Here is a 26,670-nt window from a genome sequence, read left to right on the forward strand (position 1 = left end):
TCAGTTGGCGTCGGTGTGGGAGGTAAACATAAAGTGAGTACGCTGTGGAGGATAAGCAAAAAGGAAAGCAAAGAGAAAAAGGTGAGAGGTTTACCATTATTTGCTGAGGGGTTGTGTATCAAACCAGACATGAACACACCGAAAGGTAAAAATTCCCAGACTATCTAAAAGGACATTCATTGACAACATATTATACAAGTAATATAATATATGAAATAGTAATAAACGTGTATATTATATGAGTTTAAATGAGCTGGCTAACATAATCTACCTCCCTGTCAAAAAAGGTGTGAAGAAACATGATGTACTGTACTAGTTAAACCACCATCATAAAAACACAAAGATACACCAAACACACATTATTTAATTACATTTTATTAATCTTACCATAGCATACTTTGCTAGCTACCTAGCAACAAATGAGTTACCTTGGCGTTGGCAAATTGACAATCATAAGTCGCCACGTATTAAAGCCATTCCACCAGCGAGGTTGAGCTTGATTCAGCTGGCGCCACACTAGCAGACTCTAAATGACTCAATTTTGGCTGAGGGTGTCACACATGCTGTTTTGCTAAGATCTTGTTCTCTTCAGTGGGAGGTATGACACACTTGTCGATAAAAAAATTATGCAGAGGTGACAGACATACCAAATCACCGAAACACTCTCTGTCTGATTCCCTGTCACACGGAGCTCGCCGAAATTACAACAGAAGTACTGTGTGAGCATAAGGGTAAAATAGTGATTTAGGAAGCGATTCATAACTTGTAAAAGTGTGTGATTGCATATTTATCCCCTAGTGGTTGCCGTAGAACGTGTATGTTCAAATGCAGCTTTCAGCGAGTAAAGAAATTACGTTCGATAAAAACCGACTGTAGTGTCTCCGATTACTGATTTCATTAGTCATTTTATTGTAGCAGGAAAAATGCTTGGAGACAGAATCACTATAGATTACAATAAGCGTTTGTGATGATACGTAAGCTGAGTGTGATGAAAACGTTCAGATCAGCTTGACGTCTTGTCAGTTCTTCTGTAAAAGAAGAAGCTCATTGGTCACTTGACGAGAACACGACCCGTGTCAGAATGATTTTTTTCAAGCAAGCCTGATGTGCTTTTTCAGATTTGAAGCAATTAACTCAGCAGGGAGTCCCGACGGTCAAGAGATTAACACCTCCCGCTGAGAGACACTAATGCACGCTTTGTCTCCCTCTGCCTGGCAGGCGATTATGTAAATGAAGCATCTGAAAATCACTGGACAGATCGGCTAGTGTGCCTTTAGCTTTAGCTAAACGTTCTGAGAAATCTGGGCTGAAAAGAGTTTATAATTGTGCCGTACTCAAGGGGAAATGCTACTGGAACTGTTTCTCACCATGCTCAGAACCGTTCTGCTTGATGGTGGAAAAGCGACTAAAGTAATGCACATTCCTAAGTAGTGATCTTCAGGCTGCACTGTGACCTGTCGCTGACACCTAACCTCGGCCCAGAGCTCAGCCGTGACCCTGACCTCACCGCTGTCCTTGACCCAGGAGCAGAGCTCGTGCTGGGGCATCATGAGGAAGCCCATGTTGCCTGCTGTTGGAGATTTCTGGATATGGAGCAGTGCAGGTTCTTATTGGAGGAACAGGCAGCCATGCTGACCAATCAAGAATGTTTAAGAGCATCCTCAGCAGTCATCCAGTCATCAGGGTCAAGGGTCAACAGGCTTTTGGCCAGCGTAGATACAGAATTCCGTGGCTTAGAGAGAGAGAAAGAGATAAAAAGAAAGATAATTGTTTTTATATTATTTTAACGTTATATTATTTAATATTATATTACATAAGATATGTTTAAACAGCCATTTTGCACACTAAACTGGCAAGCCTGCATATTGCACACAAGACAGGATGAAATTGCTAGATCCAATCTAGTTGGCTTGCTCGATGCACCTTCCTAGAAGAACTAATCCCTGGATTTGCCAACATTTTTCAAGTTAGTGGCATTAAAACTTTGAAAGATACTCAGAGTTTGTTTATGGCACTTAGGCCACTTCCACACAAATCTGTTTACATTTGACATCCTTATGTCATAGTTTTCCAAAGGATGTGGTTATGGACAACGTTTTCGAATTGCTCTGTTTCTGGTGGTGAAAAATGCCATTCTAGTGTGCAAAATTAATGCATTACAAAAAACGTTTAGGGTGGATGGAGCCTTAGCATAAAGTGTTTATTCCACTTTGTTTTTGAGTTATTTCTGAGAAGTCATCAGTTCTTATTAGATTTGGACATACAGATATTCTGACATGCCATGCCAACATTTAAATTACTTTTTTCCACATCAGTCTATTCTTGAGTTGTAATCTATTTCAGATAAACATACCCCTAAACATCATGTAAAAACAAAACAAAAACTGTGGTTGGTTCCTTTACATACCTCTTCCTGTTTTGGGGCTTTTTATACCAAATGCGTCCTTACACTAATAATAGCTAGACACAGCGCATGAATGCAAATGTCCTGTGATGCGTCTTTAACAGTTAATGTTTTTTTTTAGGCGGCATCTTGTTGGTTTGCCTTCAGATTGTGTTAAGTACAGCATCAAATCATGAGCAATCTGTCAACCAAAATTGAACAGTACAGTTCCAGTTGTAAATGTAACTGAATACACCAAACTATTGGAGTCTCAATTGCCAAAGGCTGACCACCACTGACCTGTGCTGCAAACGCTTCAGCCTCTTAAATTGCATTGGATATACAACATGGCATTTTCGCCTCACCGCCATATGAATGTGAGGACATTAGTCAATAAATGTCAACGCTTTTAAATATGAGACTTTGACTCATCGCTAATTTGAATGTGTTAATGAACATCAACAGTACAGGGAAGTGATGTAGGCCTATTTGTTCTTTTTTAATGGTGTTGTGGGCAGAAAAACATGAAAAAACTCAAACAATATGCAAGAATAAAGGAGCACTCTTAAAGTTCACAGTTAGAACCAAAAAGCATTTTAGTGCCACAAGAGAACCTTTTATTATACAGTTCTTTTTTTAAAAAAAAACAAAACATCTGTATTGACGTAAGAACCCAGAAACCAAAACACTGATCTTTATAATCTCCAAAAAAATACACACACACACACACACACACACACAAAATGTATTTAGCCAAATAGTTAGCCTATATTTTTTCAATTTCATAACAAAATTACATCAAATTGATGTGTAATTTTTAAAACTTAAATATGTAGGGTGTTATTTTATTAAATATTTCTAATTCAGTTATATGGGATTTTGTTATGAAATTGAAATGCGTAAATATTAAAATATTTTTTTGTGTGTGTGTAAAGTAAGAAATTATATTTTGCTTAAATTAAATGAATCATTATGATTTTTTAAATTGTTATTTTTGTGACAATTAAGCACATCCGTGGAGGATAACAAAAAAATCAGAATGTTTCATTTTCTTATTCCCACTTCTTATTAGTAATGCACAAAAATATTTAGAAATAATTATAAAAATGTAAAAGTATTTATACAGTGCTGGGTAGATAACATATGTAATCTGGTACTGATTACAATTTACACTACAACAAAAAATTTAATCAGTAACAATCGTTTAGACTACACTACACTAGGTAATCTAATCTGATTACTTTTGGAATACTTATTAAATGTTTAGATGAAAATCATTCATTTAAGTGTACAAGTACCAATTTACACTTCTTTCATTAAACATTACTGATATGTAATCATGTAATCCATAAAAAGCAACATTTTAAAAAATGTTTTAATGAGATTTCCTCATAATAATTGAAAAACAATTCTTGATAAGTAGAGTTTTTTTTTTTTTTTTGCTGAATTTAAGACATTGCATAAACCATTGAAGACCCTTGAAGAAACATATTCAGTGTTTTACCTTTTCTCTTTACCTATAGATGCAATGAGCAAAAGCTTTGGCCTCATATAAAACCTCAATCTCGCTCTCATACACACATATCCAATAATGACAATTAATCAGCCATGAAATTGACAATCGCAAGAGTGTTGCTGACGAATGGAATTTAAAGGGAAGGTTTTATTCAGACACACACATACACACACACACACACACACACACACACACACACACACACACAAAGAGAGAAAGAGTTTGAGAGACAGGTTTTCACAGGAGAAAATTCAAGCCCATTAATTTTGATGTTTTTTCTCAACTTGAAGTAAAAATCCTTTTCCACCAATTTTATTGAGGAAAAGAGAAAAATCTGACATCAATAAAACATAGCAGAGGCTGAATGACTAACCCTGGTGTGCTTCAATCTATCATTCCGTTCTGTGAAGTGATTGCGTATTCATGTGGTAAAATATATATATATATCTGTGATGAAATGTGGGCTTGTGCACTGTGTGTGTGTATGTTTAACATATAAGTGATGGCTGACTAATTCCTAATTACACACTTCAGTATAAGTTTTGAATTCACAGCGAGACGCAGATAAAAGTAGATTTCTTATTTTTAGTTCTTTTACAACTTTTGTTGTGCTGCATTCTCGAGTGTCTTTAATAAGTAAGTGAATATGTTGTCTTTATAACTATAGACTATAAAGTCAACAGCACAATAATAAAGGTCAAATGAGTTAGATTGAGTATCTGAGTTAGGTGTTCAGATAACTGTGTGCATACATGGCGAGCTGTTGTGATTAGATTTAACATCAGATATATTATGGAAATTGAACTGGCTGCAGAGTTTAAAGGGATAGTTCAACCAAAAAAAAAAAAAAAAAAAAAAAAAAATTCTGTCATTATTTACTCACCCTCATGTTGTTCTAAACCCATATGTTTTTTTTTCTTTCTTTCATGAAATGTTAGGCAAGAGACTGAGCCTCAGTCACCATTCATTTTTATAACTTTTTTCCATGCAATGAAAGTGAATGGTGACTGAGGATATCATTCTGACTCATCTCCTTTCTGATCCACATAAATCAAAAATATTGGGAATAACATGAGGGTGAGTATACTAGTAAAATAAAATTTAATTAAATGAAATAATAGGTGGAAACGTAAATAATCGAAAAATCATAAACCGGTCAATGACAAATAAGGATTTTCATGGAAATAAAACAAAAAAGCAAACATACAAAAACACTAACTAACTAACTAACTAACTAACTAATAAAATAAAATAAAATAATAGGTGGAAATGTAAATAATCGAGAAATCATAAACCGGTCAATGAGGGGCCTGGGTAGCTCAGCCAGTAAAGACGCTGACTACGACCCCTGGAGTTTGCAAGTTCGAATCCAGGGCATGCTGAGTGACTCCAGCCAGGTCTCCTAAGCAACCAAATTGCTAGGGAGGTTAGAGTCACATGGGGCAACCTCCTCGTGGTCGATATAATGTGGTTCGCTTTCGGTGGAGCACGTGGTTAGTTGTGCGTGGATGCTGCGGTGGATGGTGTGAAGCCTCCATATGCGCTATGTCTCCGCGGTAACGTGCTCAACAAGCCACGTGATAAGATGCGCGGGTTGACGGTCTCAGACGCGGAGGCAACTGAGATTCGTCCTCCACCACCCAGATTGAGGCGAGTCACTTCGCCACCACGAGGACTTAGGAATTGAAAAAAAAAAAAAAGGTCAATGAGGAATAAGAATTGCCATGGAAATAAAACAAAACTAAAAAACAAACATACAATAACACTAACTAACTAACTAATAAAATAAAATATTTAAATAAAAATTAAATAAAAATTCTGAAAATCCAGATGTCAAAATGGAATTTATGCTTGTTGGTCACACCACACTGACCTTTGAGGAAATTGATTTGGCAAACAAATATTATATATAAAATAAAAAATCAGCTTTTTATTCTTTTTAAGAGGTTATAATAAAAGATCAGGTAGGATGCCAAACTACTAAATAAACATAAAAAATGCCATAAATTGAAAAATGTATCTGCTGTCAGCACTTTTCACATTTTAAAAAAATCCTGATGCGTACAGTTGTGACATTAAGCCCCATAAAAAAGTTCTTTTAAAATAAATTATAATTATTTTGTACATTTATTTTCTTTGAAATCGAAAACATGTTCATCATATAAGAGGTTTCTGTAAACACTGTTCAAACCATTGTCTTAAAATTGCATTTGTTTGCATCCTGCTCATGTTTTTTATTTAATCCAGACTCAATTTCATTTTTTTATTTTTTTATTTAATTTTTAAAATCCACAAACAGTGAGCAACCAAGACAAGGACACAAGAAATCCTCAGACTGCTGTACAGCCTGTGTATCTGTGCAAAGGCATGACATTACCAGATAACCTATTAAAGTCTTGCTCTACAATCACCAATTATATTGTGACTCAGTATCCCAGAGTGTCTCATCAAAAAAAAATTATAATTCCTACATGTGTTTGATTACTGTCTCTGAGCAGCAGGATTAAAAGGAGCTTTATGGTTTATGTTCTATCTCCAGAAGAGTGCAGCAATTATTGTTGTAGTATTACACCTACAATTCTACGGCTCAGGGGGAGGGAAGTGATCAAAAAAAACGTGTGAGAGTTTATGTGTGTGTGTTTGCAGTTTAAAGGTGATAAAAGCCCTGTGGAGCACGTCCTCTCCCCTTTCCTCATCTCACCTGAAATACACACACACACACACACACATCCTTATGAGGACTCTCCATAGACATAATGCATTTTATACTGTACGCACTATAGATTCTACCCCCTAACCTTACCCCTAAACCTAATCCCTAAATTTTCAAAAAAACATTGTTTAGTATGTTTTTTAAGTGATTTGAATTATGGGGACACTAGAAATGTCCTCAAAAACCACATTTATAGCATAATTCCCTTGTAATTACCAGTTTGTAACCTAAAAAAATTTCCTCGTAAACCACCCAAACCAAAGGGCAGAGATCTGCTCAGCAGGACATAAGTTATGACTCCCAGCGCCCACATATCCACAGCACTGCTAATGGGTCTCCGAGCCAACATCTCAGCAGCCAGATACTCTGGTGTGTCACAGTGGGTCCTAAGAGCCCAATCTTTAGTTCCACTAGTCTTCTCAAAGGCTGTTGTGTTACAGAAACTGCTGATGGAACTGTCAGTATACTTGTTATGGGTTGCAACACCTGTATCTTCTGTGCTTTAAGCAACAGAGTGTCTTTTTAGCATCAGAAAAGTTTGTTCTTGGTTTCTCAGTTTTGGCCATCCCCACATCCCCTAGATTTAGACTTTGTTGCCGTTCTATCAGGGTCTAACTCACATGGCTGACTTGCTCCCTGTGTGTCCATTCTAGTTCTTGTCATGTTGTGATTATGCTTATAATCGCATTCTTTGATTTGACACATTCCTTGCGACTCAAGCTCTTGTTATCCCAGCAAGCAAGCCCAAAGTCAGTTATGATCAGTCTTGAGTCCTGACTTGGGTGGTAGTATAGCAAGTTCTCTGGTTTGAGATCCCTTTGTATCACACTCAGAGCATGGAGATAACACAACACTCTGGCCACCATCAACAATGCCCTGATCTCTGAAGGTTCCTCGAGTGACCACACGCTCCAAGAGCTCTCCACCGGTGGCCAGCTCGAGAACGAGATAGACACTGTGTGGCGTTTCGAACACCTCTGCCAAGTGGATGACATTGGTGTGATTGACCCTTCTTAGGACTGCAAGCTCTGCCTGGCAAGCCTCATAACTTCACGACCTCTGACCTCGAGAAGTTTGATGGCAAAGGGTTGGTGTGTCCGCATGTGCTCAGCTCAAACCACGTGGCTGAAGCTGCCGTGGCCAATCAGAGCCTTGATGTCATACCTAGAATAGACCAATCAACATAGCATGTTCACAGATATGAGAATACAGAGAAACTGAAGTGCCTTCTGTGTTTCAGGCTGTATTGTGCTGCTTTAATTGGTTAAATCCAATTAATTTACACCCCCTTATTTAATATAATTTCATACATTATTTTTCATGCTGGCATTAAGTGTCTTACAATGCATTATTTGACTAATAAATGCAAAAAGCATTTAATTACAGAAGATATCGTTAATCGATATGTCAGGTTTAATTACTTTTTTCTGCTATACAGTCTGACTAAAATAGAAAAATTTTTTTGGCATCATTAAAAATTCTTAAAAAAAGGTTATAGGAATGGAATACTAGTAATTAATGCATTCTGTGCTGTACACACTGAATACTACCCACTGTTTTTTTTTTTTTTATTGTATGTGTAACAGTTAACATTATGCATTTATGGTAAACACTGTGAAATGGAATTATGTTACACTGTAGATTGTAGATAACTGAGTAACTGCTTGAAACCATTCTTTCTTAAAAGTTGAATATTTCACCCCAAATCTCTCTCTCTCTCTTTCTCTCTCTCTCTCTCTCTCTCTCTCTCTCTCTCTCTCAGCAAAAAAAGAAACATCCCTTTTTCAGGACACTAAAGAGACTTTCCTACTGACTCTGAAAAACACCAAAAGAAAGATGCCCAGGGTCCCTGCTCATCTGTGTGAACGTGCCTTAGGCATGCTGCATGGAGGCATGAGGACTGCAGATGTGGCCAGGGCCCGTATCTGCATGATTTTATGTACTGCACTGCTCCCACACGATTGATTGATTAGATAATTGCATGGATGATTGTTGGTGCCAGATGGGCTGGTTTGAGTATTTCTGTAACTGCTGATCTCCTGGTATTTTCACGCACAACAGTCTCTAGAATTTACTCAGAATGGTAGTATATACACAGATACTGTATATTGTATATTTAGTATATTTTTTACGTTGAATATTTCTTTCCAAATCTATAAACATTTTAACATTCTCTGAAAGGTTTAATGTCCCGTCAGTCTTAAAAAAATCTATTTAACATTCTGTCTTGAAAGTTTAATATTTCCCCCAAATCTATAAGATGTTAAATTTGTCTATCTATCTATCTATCCATCCATCCATCCGTCCGTCCGTCCGTCCGTCCGTCCGTCTATCAATGAAAACCTGTCAGTTTCATAGAAATGTAATCTTTGTGTCCATGCTGGTTTCACAAATTTTCAGTTACTAATTGATTTGATGACATGTTGATTTAAAATTTTGAAACAATCTAAACATTCTCTAAACTGTAAGTGCAATTGTCACAACAGTTTTATGGGACATCACAACTCTATTGCATGTCTGCAAAATGTAGTAACTCACCTAAAACATTTAATTCATGCTTCAAAACCTAGTTATTGTGACAGTAAATTGGCAAATGCCACCAAAATGAAAAATGTTTTTTTTTTGTTCTTTTTTTTTTTTTGGGTCATCGTGTGAGCTGTACTGGTCAAAATGCTTAGATGTTTTTTCACCATGGCAGTCAACCCTGGAAATGTTTGTTATATACAAATTTCATTTTTGTTCTACATTTTTATTGACACTGACTGCTTACTGTACTATACAAGAATGTCAGTTTTGTCTAGCTGAATGTTATTGTGTATCACACTGAGCTTTTTAAGTACTGATTTCAAAAGTAGGTAAAAGTTCACTGGGAAAAGTCAATAATGTACAATACTGTAGTACACCGAAAAAGGATATGCACATTTGTACGTATACAGTAAATGTATTTTTGTAGCATTGCGTTACACGTAAACAGAAAATTCACATTTGCATGTCCATTTTTACACATTTCTTACATGTAAAGTCGTATATAGTGAACAGAAAATTGCCACAAAATGACATCCATGCAAAAATATAAATAAAAAAACCCGCAACAATGAAAAAACATTCCATGTCATAGATATTTATGGAATATACATGTACAGTATGTCTGACAGATTCTGATCATTGAATGGATCATTTTGATGAAATTATGTTTAGAAGTTGTGAAGAGTATGACAATTTCACTGAGAATCAACTCATCAGTTTTGATCAGCAAGCCATGTGCATTTAGTTATTGTGCAAATTGTAGACTATTGTTCTTACTTTTTTGCACACATGTGCCAAAACACATGCAATTTGCTTGAATGAATAAGAAATTCTAAATCTGGTGCACATGAGAGTGTACAAAACTTCATCACAATTTTTTTTTTTTTTTTTAAGTTTTCAAACATATTTTCCAAGATTAAAAAAAAAAAAAAAAAAAAAAAAAATATATATATATATATATATATATATATATATATATATATATATATATATATATATATATATTAATTATCATTAATATCAAGACGTTTATTCAGAGTTACTGCATTTGACCTAACCAAAATGTGCATTTTCATCAAAATGTCAAAATATCTGACATGTTTTAAAAACTTCACTTACTTATATTTGAAATGACATTAGGCCAAAGCTTGGACAGTTCCCACTTCTTACATGGCTGATCTTACAGTATGCAGCATATAGTTTAGGACAGTGCAGCCTAACTCACTTAAACATGTATAAAACATCATGTTTGAAGATCAAAGGAACCTCACTGATATATCAGAACAGGCTGTGGAAGTTCTGTAAGATTTAGACAAAGTCGTGAGGGATGTCTTGAGACTAGACTGGACTTTTCTAGAGTTCCTTGCAGGGTACCTGCATGATCTGGTTAACATCTGAGCTTTTATCATAAAGAATATGAAGACTTTATCATATGAAGACTTTTTTAATGTCATTTTTAAGAGTGCCACAAATGAGGCAGAATAGAACGAGCTCATTTAAAATAATCTTTTCAGGGAAATCAGGCTACTGTTCGGTCTGAAAAATAATAACCCAGTACAGAGAGTAATTTTGCCTGGATCTTTATTGGACATAATGAAATTGGTGCTGCCATCAAACTGACAATATAAGACAATAGAATACAATTGAAGCACATGAGATGGCTAGAGTATTCCAAACAGACAACGATTAATAATCAGGATGTTTTTGAATACATTCATACTTGTCTTAATGTAATTTTAAAGCCACAGACCATGTTTAAATGTCTCCACTAGAGTGCAATATTGAGTTTTCTATGTTTATGACATTTGATTAAAATAAATGGATGAAGAGTGTAATTAACTTGTTTTGACTGCTGTGATCATCCATTGTAATCCCCAGATAATCCAACCCTAATCCATTGCCTAATCTGAAACCTTAATGGCCATGGAAACGTCACAATACCGAGAAGCACAGCAGTTATGAGTAGATTTACACTCGTATGAAGTGCTTGGTGGGCTTTGGTTATGATATCAATTCTCAGGCAGCATGATAAATGAAGTCTACACACATGACAAAGTGAATAATTAGACTCATTTATAATTATTGATATGGATACAGAGAGAGTTTTGAATAAGTAACCTTTGGCTTAAACAGAATTTATCATTGATAAACAGGAAATAAGCATTCAGGGAGTGTCAGTATCCTGTTACATAACCTGCATCTCATAAGCGGGTATATGCTCCAAACTGCTACTAGCTAACATGCAGAAGCAATGGAAGTGGTTAACAATCTTTAGAATCGTCAACCATGCTAATTTAGTACCTTTGCACTGATTTATTCAAGCAGAAACCATTTTAAAGGTGCTATATACAATTTTTCTTGCAATATTATGCATGAAATGCTGCTACTACCTGATATATATATATATATATATATATCAATTAAAAGGGAAAGTTCACCCAAAAATGATTGGTGATTGAGGCTAACATTCAGTCTAACATTTCCTTTTGTGTCCTATGGAAGAAAGACAGTCAAACCAGTTTGGAACAACCTGTATGGTGAGTAAATAGTGGTAGAATTTTCATTTTTGGGTGAACTATCCTTTTAATAATACTGGCACACACACATATTGGATCCAAATCCCATTGATGATGTGAAGTTAAATCACCGTTCTAATGGCAGTCTCTTGGGTCGGCTGTTGTGCTGCTATATTGAACTTCTGTCTTATTATTGCACACACTCCTGCCATTGCAAATAAACCATGTGTGTGTGTGTGTGTGTGTGTATGTTTGTGAGCCACTATCATTAAAGTTTACACTCCTCCAGTGCAACTACACAGAATTTTATCACAGATGCTACCTGGAATGCTTCTGTACTCACAAGGAGAAACATAATGTGATGGAACATGTTCTCTGTTGCCACCAAGTACAATCCACATTTTATTAAAACTATAAACCAAGTCTTCCCTTCTTAGAAGTGAAATGATAAGGTGGCAGGTAGCATGATGAATTCAGTGGAGACTTTTAAAGGAATAGTTTAACATGTTGTCATTATTCAGTATTCTCCCCTATAGTTCCAGACTGATCTGAATTCAACAACAGAAGGTTGACATTTCCGTAGCAAAACTCAACATGTGCTCACCATAATTCGAACTACTGCCCCCCAGTGGCCAAGGTGGGAGAAGTTTTTTTTTTTTTTTAGTTATATAAAAATAAGCTGTGTAAAGAGACTTCAAAATGTCCCCTTTTTTTCCCCAACTGCTGAAGCAACCACGTCATTCTGTGGTGCTTCTATGACACTTTCAGCTCACGTGTGGACTCGCGTGCGATTCTGGACTCATACTCATATCAAAAGATAGCATTGTTTGAGGAACAAAGTGAAAATTGAGTGTTTATGAACTGATAATCTGCTGTTTTACTCATGATTTGTGTGAATGAAGTGAATAAAACAAATGTTGTTTTAGCGCCTCAAGTGTTCATTTCACAAGGAAAGTGCCACAATACGTGCAATGAGCAATGTAAAAAATCCTTTTGCAAAAATGTAGAAAGTAACATGACTCTATGAGACCAGGTTGGAGAAAAACGGGGCATCAGAAAAAGATGTTAGCTTATTTACCTTTCACAGGTCTTTGAGAATAAGCGAGATTAATCGTTCATTCAAAGCTCCTGTTCTGTGCATCCATTTGCCTAGATTTATTTTCCTTTTGCGGTCATCCTGCTGAGCTGTTTCTGTAATAAGGAGCCCAGTGTGGCCCTGCGGCAGGAAAAGAAACTAATCTGAGGGAGGAGTGAGACCAGCAGACTCCTTCGTCACTGCAATGGCATGTTTTCTCTCGGGAGTGCTGATGAAAACTCTAATTTTCATGTGGACAGTCCGTTGGAGGAACAGGAGCAGGGAGGGGGGTTGGGTTTGGAAGAGGTCAGCACACAAATAGCCTGTGACGCCTTGATTGAGCAAATCATGAACATCTCACCAGTCGGTAAAAACTTGATTAAAGTGATGGATAAGTTTGCCCGCATCCCTCGCTTTATGGAGCCAAGGAGATATGCAGGTGGCTCTCCGATGCTAAATTAATGGAGGTGTCTGCTAATTGCTGTCTGCTGGTATCGGCCTCAGGCAGTCCATCAGGAGCGATGGAGGCACAAGATGATGATGTTGTATGTTGAACAAGTTTCCGGAACAATGGCATACTATGAAGGTTCTCAAATGGTGTTGCTTTAGGAACCAGGTTTCACATTGGACATCAAGTGGTGATTTTTAATTTACAATCATTAGAAGGAAAACAAATATGTCCTTAAAGGAATATCCTGGGTTCAATATAAATTAAGCTCAATTGACATTATTTGTGGCATAATGTTGATTACCACAAAAATGATTTTTGACTCGTCCCTCCTTTTCTTAAAAAAAATAAAAAATAAAAAAAAAGCACAAATTGTGGTTACAGTGAGGCAAGGGTGTAGATTTGGCTTGAACACTGGGGGTGGGTGAATCTACGCCCCTGCAGTGAGGCACTTACAGTGAAAGTGAATGGGGCCAATGTTTGGATGCTTTAAAGTCGTAAATGTGAAGCTTATAATTTTAAAAAAGCACTTACATGAATTCTTTTATTAAAGTACTATTTGAGCTGTAAGTTAATTGAGTTAATTGTCATTTTTACAGTCGTTTTAGGGTTTGTTGGCTTTGTTACATCGTCATGGCAACAAAGTTGTAAAATTGGCTATAACTCTACACAGAAAAGGTTAGAAAGTGATTTTATCACACTAAAATCCTTTTTACACACATACTGTTTATGTCTTGTGGCTATACTTTTGAAAAAGGGAGTATTTTTACGTTCAAAAATTGGCCACCATTCACTTCCACTGTACTGTAAGTGCCTCACTGTAAACCAGATTTTTGAAAAGGAGGGACAAGTCAAAATAAAATTTTGTGGTAATCAATATTATATCCAAATTCAAATGCTGTCGATTGAGCTTAACTTGTATTGAACCCAGGATATTCCTTTAAAATCCACCATTGAGGTTGATTACCATGAATTAAATTGCCATTCTGGGGACCACCTGACCCCCTAAATACATTTTGGAGGAGTCTTAAAAGTACATTGGATTTTGTTTTCTTGTTTTTAGCATAAACCCCAATATATGTTTCTTTTTTAAAGGATATTTATATATTTGTACTGGAAAAAGGGGAACAAATATAAAGAAATTCATTTTTTAAGTGTTACTATGTTCATACTTTTTATAATGTTAGCACTCCAGAAAGTCATGGTAGTCTATAATTCAGGCAGTGTCCATGTTATGCTTTTGTGACTGGCATTTCTGTAACCATTTCTGTGTGTTTCAGTGATGCACAACATCCAAAGTCTTAAAAAGGCTGATTTAACCTTTTAAAACACCACAGTGGCAACAAATAGAAGACCAAACATGATAATTCCAATTCTAAAACCAAATAACCATAAATAATCTTACATGACTCAATGTCAGCATAGCTGCAGCACGAATGGACTTTTTGTGAAAGCAAACAAAAATATCACAATGCTGAAAAACAAATACATTTTTGCATTTGTTTTGAATGTTGTAAGTACTGTAACTTTAAAAACAGCTAATCATGTCTAATCAATATCAGTTATTCACAGTATTATTATTTATGTGATACGAAGACAAAGACAAACCGTTTGTCATCTATTCAAGTTAAAGCAATGTGTTTAGCCAAGTATCAGAACTGTATACACATGCACTTAAGTCAAATATTACACCACGTGACCACTTATTTACTTACTATCCACAGTTTTTCTGACTTACAATTGCTGCATTGTTGTTGTTTTTCAGAAGAGCTAACAATCAAATTATGATAGTTCACAAGGTATTTTCATTTTGATTTTCAGGAGGGTTGTAAGATTAAGCAGTACCTATAAAGCAACAGTTTCCATTTATTGAAAAAGACTGACATTCTTTTCAATTATAGGCTTATATGCAAATGTTAAAGGTGCACTCAGCGATTCCTGAGAAACACTGCTGATATTCGAACTCAACTGCCATAACAAACACACCCCTCCATTCAGTGCTCCTTTGGAAGTTCCTCCCCACAAATTCATGCAAGTGAGACGGTTTTACGCACACCAGCTCCAGACACTCACAACTCTCCTGCTACTAAATCTTACATCACATTAACAGCATATATGGGTTCTGTGAAATGTAGCAAAATTCATGTTACCCACCTATCGAGAAGAAAAAGAGCAACTTCTGCAGCCGTCTTCAGGCCTTTTACCTCTCAGAGGTCTCTCCACCTCTGAAAAGCCTCGCCGATGTTGACGCGGCTCCTAGCCCTCGACTTCGGATCATAATCCTTCTTTTTTAGTTTATATTCGTCTGACCTTTTTCTCTTGGTCTGTTTCTCAGCTATTTGTCCTCCTTGGAGTTTATAAAGTTCGCATAAGCCAGATTTGCCGTCGCTCTGCCCCCACCCCCCATCCTGTGCACGTGCAAGGACAACCCCCTGTTGCAGATTGGCTGGAGTAGTGTTGTGTGGATTGGTCTGATCCACTTTGTTTTTGTCCCATTTACAGAGCCAGGGCTGTGTACAAATACTAGATTTTTTTTCAGCCCACCCATAGAACGGACAGCTAGCAGACTGTGAGGAGATATTTGCAGAATTTGACAAAACGTGTATTGGATTAGAATTACTGAAATCATAATAATGTTAAAAATGTTAACAACAGTAACATCTCTGAATTTCTCTACACTTAAAGGTGCAAAATGCATCCCTTTGTTGCATCTGGCAACGTTTTTGTGAACAAGACTCTATGTGTGACTTGACTTTACAGTTTTACTGTGGCGGTAAACATGGCGGTAAGGCTCTGCTACCTTCTGTCTACCCAATTATTTGCAAAATTATTGACATGGCATGTTAATAACTTTGTTCATCCTTGCCACAAGTGAACCTGTATTTAATGTAGTCTGGGCTTTTTTTTAAATGTAATTTTATTTTTTACCTTGCACATTTTTGTTCATGATTTTAAGTATGAGGGCATGTCAAGCAACTGTCTAAGTTGTCATCTGCCTAATTTGGCTAACTTCTACCTAATAAGAGATATATTTGTGCCACAGTGCTGTAGAGTTTTGATTGGATGCACAGCTTTTGATGTCAAAGATAAGGTAAGTGTATTCCCCTTTATTTTAAAAGTTGACAAGCCTTTTATAGAGCCATGCTATTTATGTATGATAATAATGTTAGTTGGATTGTATTATTTGCATATAGCATTGCTTTTCTATGTTGTCCGTGACCTTATCAGAACAGACCTAACCCAAAAATAAAGAACCACTGCTGTACAGGTCTGTATGTTAGGATTTTTTTTTACAGAAGAGGACATGAATAACGAATGCACAATGTGACCATTCAGGAACATGTGATATCACAAGATGGTCTCTTGTTGTCTTTTGGTGTCAGTGAGGGGAATCATTACCTAAAAAATGGCTAGCTAAGACCAGAACAACAGCACATATTGCTGTCATATGTCTTGGTGACAAAGTGGAGAACTTCAAAGGGGTTCAAATCAGTTCTTGCTGAGATGTTTGTTTTTTGGGGTGAAAAAGGAGGATGTTTAATGCATTCCATTCAACACACTTGACAAGACGTGACAGATTAAAAACATAATATTTGAACCACTACAACAGTAAAAAGGCATTCCAGTACTCTTTTCACCTACTATATTTCTTTCACATTGACTCAAAGGGCTAAAATTAGTCTGTTTGGAACCATTCAATTAAAAACAAGAGATATGCCACTTACTGGTCGAGCTTTCAGAAATCTAATATCCGTTCCGTACATCCATCAAGCCGCAGGGCATATGTATTTAAGCACAGTCTCCATTCAGACAGAGCGGAAAGACTCTTGCATTGAAAAGAAGCAAATTTAATTTGAAAACGGGGTTGTCAAATTACTTCAATTATACTGCACCCTGAACATCCTTCACATGGATTGCAGCGAATGGATTACGTTCCAATTACAGAAGAGCAGTATGGGGAATGATTTCTGTCACTTTGATGTGCTTAAACTCTGCATTTTTTTTTTGTTTATGTGCACTGGTTTCTAATGTGAGGCACTTAGCAAGGAAGAAGTTTAAATGTATAATCATCAAACATTAGCAGCTTATTTAACAAACTTGTCTGAGGACCTTCAGTCCGATGTGCTTAATACTGTAGAACAAAAACAGAAATGCAGAAAAATTAGGCTTATATAAAAACTAACCAACCTAGTCTAATAGAATGAACATTACTATAACAACATTCTTGCAAACAACATTTTTGCCACAGTTCCTGGTGAAATTAACACTAGAGGCACTACAACAACTCTGTGGTTTATTAACTTTCAAACAAATCACAACTACAACGGCTGATTATGACATTTACAAACTCGTATTTTTTGCAATATAACTCACACACTGCCACGTTGTGATATCAAAACATTTTTACTACAATGTATCATTTAAAAAACGACAACTTTAACACTTGTATTGCACATCCAATAACATTTACACACTTATTCCAACATAAATGCTGCTGCGGTAGCTCACCTGATAGAGTGCTTGACTTTGGACTCTGTAGACCGTGGTCCGAGCCCAGCCAAACAAACAAGCTGACATGTGAGAGGAAAGTGTCATAGATGCGACACAAAATGATGTGGTTGCTTCAGACAATTTGTTTTTGATGTTGCATTTTCCACATTATCGGTTAGGTTTAGATGTTGATTTAGGGCAAGGATGTCTGTTTTTTTACATTTCATTTGCTTTTAAAACAATATTGCTTACATTTAGGTTAAAGGTTTAGGTTAGGGAAGTATGCTTTACTCATTAAAAACCTCCATCTAATGTTCACCTTAAAAACCTTGTCCGATTACGACACCGTTTGGCGCCCCCTACTTGATATTTCACTGAGAAACTGCAGCCAAACGTTTAATGAAGCACATAATTTCGATTTGCACAAATGTTTGCCACAGTAACGTAATCTTAGGATTAGGGTTAGCAACTAAAACATGATTGGGTTAATATAAATTCTGTCATTATTTACTCATCCTCATTTACTCATTTATATTCATTTCAAACCTGTATGACTGTTTTCTTCCATGGAGCACAAACGTGCTGATGTTTGACGAAGACGCAATGAGAACCAATAATGTTATTGACATAGTCTCCTTATTTGACTTCACTAATATGATTTGATTTGAGAGCTAATAACCACTTAAATATTGTTCTGTTCATCAAAGAATGTGATTGTATTGCTTCAGAAGACTTGGCATACAGTGCATGAGTCATATTGATTATTTTTTTTAATTTTGTTTTTTTTTACTTTTTCCAAGTCAATATTCACTTAGTAAACCTGTAAAAAGTTAACTTTTGTATTTCAAAGAAGAAAGAAAGTCATAAGGGTTCGGACTCGGAGCGACATTAGGTTGAGACAAAAAAAATAAATAAAAAAAATAAATAAATAAATACTAATTTAAGGGAATATTTCACCTGATTTTTAGGAGAAGACTGAAATCTCATTTGTGCTTGTGTTAAAATTCAGAAAAATGGCACTGTAATAGTTCAGGAAAGGAGGATGCGGGAACAGGAGTAACTAACAACAAAACTTTAATCAAACAGGACATCAAACTGAAAACACAGCAACATAAACTCACACACAGGGCGGCTGCATGTCTCTCTCTCTCTCTCTCTCTGGCATCCCCGGCACTTCCCTTATCTCCCTCCCGCTGATAAGGCAACTCAGCGCTGGGCGTGTATGCTCACGGCCCGGCCACGCCCTCCTCCTCGTCACAGGCACATTTAAGCATTGCACCAGATTTTACATCATAGACAACAGCAAACAAACACAATAGGTTCTGCCATATGTCATAACAGAAGGCAGTGCGGCAGTTGGAGTTGAAATGGAATATGAGATTTGAGAGCTGCAGCAGAGGAGATTGGTCTGTCTCTCATGCAAAGCTATCATATGGCTTCAGAAAACTTTGAATACAGCACTCAGATCATATTAACTATTTTATGGTACTTTTATGTTGGTTTCTTTTTTGTTCTTTTTCAGAACTTAACAGCCATGTTGTTGTGTGGATAAATAAAAATATAAAACAACATATGGGTTTGGAATAACATAAAGATTGAGTAAATAATTACAGAATTTGAATTTTTGGGTGAACTTTCCCTTTAAGAGGAGCGTTTGAGGCTCCTAAAAGCATCAAGCTGTACTCACACACACAAACCGTAACATGATGATATGTTAGAATGACAAGTTTTTAAGACAGCCACTGAGAAAGCTGATATCTCAGCAAAGTTCATCTTATCATAAGAGCACAGCCCCTCTACATTACATCTCATATATTTATCTTCATCCCACATGTTTCACATTTATTTACACGCCTTAACAAGATGGAAGGATCTGGAGTGCATGCTGAAGACCTTCTTGCTGTTCTGGCCACAAGGCGCAAGAGGGTCCATATCCATATTCTCTTCTCCAGTAATCCCTACAACAGACAGACAAATTGGTGAACTGGTCCCAGGTGACCTTCATTAAAACATCTACACTATGATCTTGGAATTATCACTGCTTCCTGCTTTTTGCCTTAATCGGAAACATGAATCTTTTTTTCTTTTCTTTTTTTTTAAAATTATTTTCATTGTATATGACATTGTATTGTGGCATTACCATCTGATACCATCACTGCACCATGGTACCAAAGAGTTCTAATATACCTGGAGACAGCTATCCTATAGCATTCCCATTCTTTTCAATGTCAGTTGCCAAGTTGGCACATTTACCCCTGAAAATCAGATTGATCACACTGTGAATTCAGAAACAGTAGGTTGAAAGTTCTGCTGCTGGAATCAAACTGTGCCTACTGAAGTTTTAACCACTGCCCCCAGTGGCCGAAGCTGGAAGTGATGTTGAATGTCTGGGCATGTGTGAGCTCCAGTTTCCAGGTGTATTTTTAGTTGTAATTGATGTAATACAGTCAATAGGAATGCAAATTTTATTAACTCTACACCCTAACCCAAACCCCAACCAGAAACTTAACCATCAGTGAGGTTAAAATGCCATTTTAGAGTGCAAATTTAACCTATGAACCACGCTCACCATTGTTTAAATGAGTGTGATTACTTCCTTTCTATCAATGGGACCAGAGGCCTGTAGCAACATATGCTACACGGCTAACTTTCTCAGTAACAGGTTTCATTCTGTATTACAGATCGCTAACAGATGCTGAACCAATCAGCTGTGAGTAAAATGACATCTCTGATGCAAACAAGTCACTCCCCCGTGTCTCTTAAAGCACGCTTTACAAATAAAATATTAGAAATCCACAAAATCGACTCTTTATGATAAATTATTTATTTGAGAATCTAAATGTAGATTTTCAGCAGATAGAGTGTTGTATTTTATTTAAAACTTAATTGCTTTTCATTTACCCTCTATAGCCATAGCAAAAAATATATTTGGAAATATAAAACTAATATATTAGGCTATACACAGCCAGTAAGATGGATTTATATGATACCTGCAAAAAATAATCGTTTTTTAAATATGAAAAGCTCACGATTGATATCGAAAGGGGTGAATGCCACCCAAACCCCTTCTTTCTTTCATGAACTTGAGATGAACATACAGTATTTTACCTGAAGTTATAATAATATAAGCAATAAGCAATATAAGCAATACACAAAATATGTATTTTACAAAAAGAACAAATACGTCTTATTATTGAATGCCAAATATTTGTAATCTGTTTCAAAGCTGCTATTCTGACTACCCTAAATAGATTTTGTTCAGTTTTATTTCATAAGGACAATGGCATTTTACCCAAAATGAGGTTTTCTAGATGTATTTCTATTGTGCAGTTAAATATTAAATTAACCTGTCTAATCACTTCATTCCAATAAGTTGTCAATTTAGAGCACTCATATAGAATTGACTGTAATGAGCCTTTTTTTCTCCACAATTTCCCCAACAATCCCTTTTTACCATGCTATTGTATTTACTTTGAATAAAAGGTGTTATTAAAAAAAAATCTAATTTGTATCTTCCAAGCATATTCCCTCCAAACACTGGATTGAGTAGTATGGAATGTATTATATGATATTTCTTCCCAGTCTTGCTGACTAATTTTTATTTTTAATTCATCCTCCCACCTACATATCATTTTATTCAGAGTGTCCTGTACATCTCTTTCAAGTGCACTCTTTAAAATTCCTAATATTTTTATTGGTTGTAGTTGTATTGTATGTATCAATTATATAATTTATTAATGGATGCATTTCCTTTTTTATTTATTTTACTTTAACTTCTGTCAATAAATATCTTCTTCACTTTCCACTTTATTTGCCCCCGGAGGGCAACTGATTTTGCAGCAAGACATACTTACAGACAATGAAAATACAAAAATACAAGACAATGAAATACTACACACAAGGAGGGGGGAGGTGGGGAACACAGCAATGGTCCTAAGTTGACCTTCTCTGTTATAAGACCTTCCCAATCATAAAGCTAATATAAAAAAAAAAATCACTACTAACTACTAATTCAACTTATTGTCAATCAAACTACCAAGGTACTTGTATGTATCTACATCTTCTATCACCTGCCCCTTGATGGTAGTTTTCTGAGGAGCAGAGGGCTTGCACATAAAACCAGTGAGCATGTCCTTCATTTTTACCACGTTTATTTGCAGGAATGCCCTATCACACTAGTGTACAAAGTCATCTACAACAGGACCATGATCATTTTCATCAGCATGGAGACTGACAGTAGCAGTCATCTGCAAATTTTAAAATGTGTCTGTTTTCGTTTCGGCTACGGCAATCATCAGTGTAAAGAATGAAGTGGAGTGGCGAGAGGACACAACCCTGAGGAGACCCTACGGATGATGGCATCTCTTCAGACATACTGAGTTCTGTCAGTTAAGAAATCAAGAATCCAGCCCACTATGTTAAAATCAAGACCAAAGTTTAAGAGCTTGTCTACCAACATGTGGGGTTGAACTGTATTAAAAACCGATGAAAAATCAACAAATAAAATCCTGGCATGTGTTTTACTATCTTCCAGGTATTTGAATAACAGGTTCAGCAGAGTGGCAGTACCATATTCTACCCCACGCTTAACCCTGTAAGCAAACTGTAGCGGGTCAAGAAGATTTTCTGTTTTTGTAAGAAGCTCTTTTGTCAGCAGTCTTTCAAAACACTTCATGACTAAGGAGGTCAGGGCAATTTACCTGTAAATAATAATAATAATAATAAAAAAAAATGTGAATTTGGAATACTTTTTTCTAGGTTTGATAATGTATCTATTCCTTTATCAGTGAACAGTTGGTGAGATCTTTTCTCTCACGAGTCTCTCGCGAGAAGTGAATCACGTTCTCTTATACGATTGGTTGTGTGCTGCAAACGTCACTCATTCGAGCGCATAATCTAATCTTGAAGTCAGGATCGAAGCCTGAGTTGTCAGAGAAAGTTGATGAGTTGCATCATGGTACCAATTAAGCCTGATTGGATTGAATTTGTCAACATGAAACCAATCCTGAAACCCTGAGTTCGTTCTGCAACCTTTATAGTAAAGGCCTCAGAACTTGTGTCTCGGAGATTGAATTAATAGATTAAACATTCCTGTTTATTGTTGTAGTTATGGTATCTACAAGCAGGGGGTCACCGCCACAGTAGTTTTTTGCTATTCGGGGGATTTATCGGTTGGATACACTGGACACATTTTTCCATTGACTCTAGCCTCTGCTTACTAGCTCTGGTGCTTTTCTTATTAAGTCTGCACCCTAAAGTATTCAATATTTGATTCATCCAAAGCCTCCCTCCATCTAAACATCTCTGTTTTGTTGAGTGTGTCATGGTATGTGAGGAGCCTTTTTCTATACAGAGCAGATAGTCAAGAGTCTTTGAACAAAACAGTGAAACGACTCTCTTATGAAAGACATAAGATAAATGTAGTGACCTGTTGTTAAGATATTTTCTAGGTCAGGTTTTCTAGTTTTTTTTTCCAGCTATCAGTATTAAATAGTGCTCTTAGATGTGACTTTCTTTTGTAAAACTTTGCCTCTGTTATTGATTGCACACTACAGTTGTTGGGTGCAACTGGTGCTCTCCGAGGTGCTGAACCTCACTGCTGCAATAAAGCGCTGTCTATGGTGCTGAATCTTGCAAACCAAGGTCTATGTTGCATCAGAGACAGTATCGTTTTAGATGTTACAGGTACAGAAATGTAGGCTGTAGGAATGGAAGTCATGCCTTAACAGTTAAAAGAGCCAATCACCTTATTGACAGAGACATCGCTTATCAGTTCACTCAAGAACAAACACAATTAAGTATTTGCAATTCATATGTTGCTGCAGTAATACAAAAATAAATAAATAGCGCCCATGTATGGCAAGCTAAATTGACTTATAATCGTGTAAAGGATATGAATGATAAATATCAACAATTCATTGGTTAAAATGCTAATTCTTGAAATCAGGAATGGATTTACTACTAGTAAAAGTGCTCATTTTGTATATCAGTAATTACATTTGCATTAGTACAAATGTTAATTCTTGATTTAAAAATAAATTACATCATTACTCATGGAAACATTTTTGATATCAAAAATGTATTTTCAACTAGTAAAAAACATAATTCTATAATTGCATTTTCACTAGTAGTATTTCACAATTATCTGTCATTCACTCCTGTTCAAAACACAATTACAGATATCCTAAATTAATTTCCTACTTGTTGAAATTCCAATTTCACATATCAGCAATATCATAATTAATATAATTTTTGATATTATTACATTGTTACCAGCACATAATTTCTCATATCAACAAATGAATCACAACTAGTAAAAATGTCAATTTTTGACATCTGTGATTTGGTTTTCCCTAATGGCAATGTTCATTTTAGATATCTGTAATGTGTTTGTAACTAGTCAGAAAGCCTTTAAAGAAAAGTTTAATTACTCCTCAAATTCTGATTATATGAAATCCATTTCCATATATCTGAAATAATGAATCTAACATGCAACAATTAATTTACAGATATCACAAATTATCATAATTAGTTCATTATTTGTTGATATCAGGAATGGACATTTGCAATAACAATGTAGTCATTGATATAAAAAAATATAATATTTACTAGTAAGAAGTGCATTGCTGATATTGTAACTAGTAAGAAATTGTACATATTTGTAACTGTGTTTTGCACAGGAGTCAATGAGAGATCATTGTGAAATTCTGCTTGTGAAAATGCAATTATAGATGAAGAATTATGTTTTTTACCAATTGAAATTAAATTTGTTATATCAAGAATGTTTAATTCTGCGAGTAATGGTGTAATTTTTGATTGCACTTTCACTAGTAGCAATTCAAATCCTGATATCAAGAATTAGCATTTTAACTAGTGAAAATTAAATGATTGATATCTGTAATTCAGAACCTGCATGTAATTAAATGTCGTAAGGGCTTGCGATAGCCCATGAGCAAAGATGACAGAATTCAAATGGCATACTTGCAGCTGCCATTGAGATGAATGGATATGCTAAGAGATAAACCTCCTTAGAGTGCTGTCCAAGGTGCTGATATCTCAGAGGCGCAATAAGGGTACTATCCATGGTGCTGAATCCTCAAGAGGTCTAAGTTGTAGCATGTAATTGCATTGAACACCAAATCCGCACTGCCAACTTCTCTCAATTTGATTCCAATGCAATTAAATGGTGTTGTTCATCTATCACAGTCACCACACACCATTTATAGGAGGATTCAATGACAACTACACAAAGATAATATAAATATTTTTAATGCAAACATAATAATCATCAAGTTGCTATTCTGCTGCTGTAATTACGACGAAAGTAGGCTAAGGAAGTTTTGACAGCAGGATAAGTTGTTGTGATGGATCGCATGTGATGTAATACAATTAAAAGAAATTAAGGATTTGCATTTTAATGACATTATTATCATCATTTAGAAAGATTCATTAGTCTTTATTAGTCTGGTATCAGCACAGACAAGTGCAGTCAACTGAGCACGAGAAATGTAATAGCAAATGATGAAACCGGTTCAGCTTAGCAACTGTAACACACACACACCCAAAAGGCATGCAGATACTGTGTTTGACTGCAGGATGTTGGTTCGAACTGCAGAAATGAACTAGAGCTTTAAATGGAACTGCCATAACCTTAGATCATATCACATACACATGCCATCATTATATCACATCACTTTTTATCATCTTGCCTTTTCTTGGCAGACATGGCAATGACAGCTGGCAGATAGGTCAGGGTTGTCATGACGACGGGCCATCAGGATCTGGTGACTCAGATATAAGTGTGTGTGTGTATGTGTGTGTGTGTGAGTGTGTGGAATAAGAACACATCTGACACCTGTTTACAGAGACAAAAACTTATTTTGGATTCTGTAAAAAGAGATCCATAGATTTTACAATCTTTTTACGCCTTTATTTGATTACTTTTTCTGCATTCTCTTTATACTTCTTACAGTCAATGGCTCTTTAAAGTCATATGTGTTTGGAACAACCTGGGGTTGGGGGAAGTAAATGATGACGAATTTTTATTGTTGGCTGAGCTATCCCTTTAAAAAGATTTCCTTTACAAATACAGTACATCCAAAACTGAATACAAACACTGTTTTTTTTTTAATCTAGTGAACAATTCAGTTTAATTATATGCTTTTTTAGTGTCTTAATGGGGTTAATAAACAAAGTCAAAGAGACACCCTCATTTTCCACGATGATTATCATCAATTAATTTACTGTACACACAGAGATAAGACAACTCTGTCTTTGACTCGTGCAGGGAATGGGGAAAAAAAGCAAGATTGCATTTTTTTATGATTAATGTAGTGACAGAATGCTGTGTTGTAAGTCAGCTGATTTTGTAAAGAGTAAGGTTATTTTTGAGTTGTTTCTTTTATATGTTTTTTGAATAGTTCATTCAAAAATGAAAATTCAATTATTTGCTCACACTCATTTCGTACTGTTCTTTACACAACGCTATTGTGCTGCTTCAGAAGGCTTGGAATTATGTTGTATGGATTACTTTTATGATGCTTTTATGGTGCTTTTTGTACTTTTTGGAGCTCAAAAGAACTGGCCCCCATTAATTTATTGTATGGAATAGATCAGCTCTAAGATTTTTGCTAAACTTCTCCTTTTGTGCCACACCTGAAATTTCAAGTATCTCCCTCCTATCTTAGCTTTTAACTCTCATTTGCATTACAGTAGGAGTGCATTTTTTTAATATAGCACTTTTTAAAATACATATTGTTTCCAAATAGCTTTACAGAAAATAGAAATAAATATGAATAAATAAATACAGAAATAAAAAAAACGCTGCATTACAAAACATGACCAAAAAAAACAAAAAAAAAAACAACAAAAACAAACAAAAAAATTACAAAAAAAAAAAAAAACAGACCAAAGCAAAAAAGAAAACACACACACACACACATACACACATGTTGGTGCGGCTATCCTTATGAGGACTCACCATAGACATAATGATTTTTATA

The 26,670-nt window shown here is 35.8% G+C and overlaps 1 pseudogene; it reads right to left on the minus strand.

The window, feature by feature from the left end:
- On the minus strand, window positions 1-25,430 carry LOC127426793 (serine/threonine-protein kinase H1 homolog; annotated as a pseudogene).
- Window positions 25,431-26,670: the final 1,240 nt, after the last annotated feature.

The sequence above is a fragment of the Myxocyprinus asiaticus genome, chromosome 36 (genome assembly GCF_019703515.2).
Source record: "Myxocyprinus asiaticus isolate MX2 ecotype Aquarium Trade chromosome 36, UBuf_Myxa_2, whole genome shotgun sequence".
NCBI lineage: Eukaryota > Metazoa > Chordata > Actinopteri > Cypriniformes > Catostomidae > Myxocyprinus > Myxocyprinus asiaticus.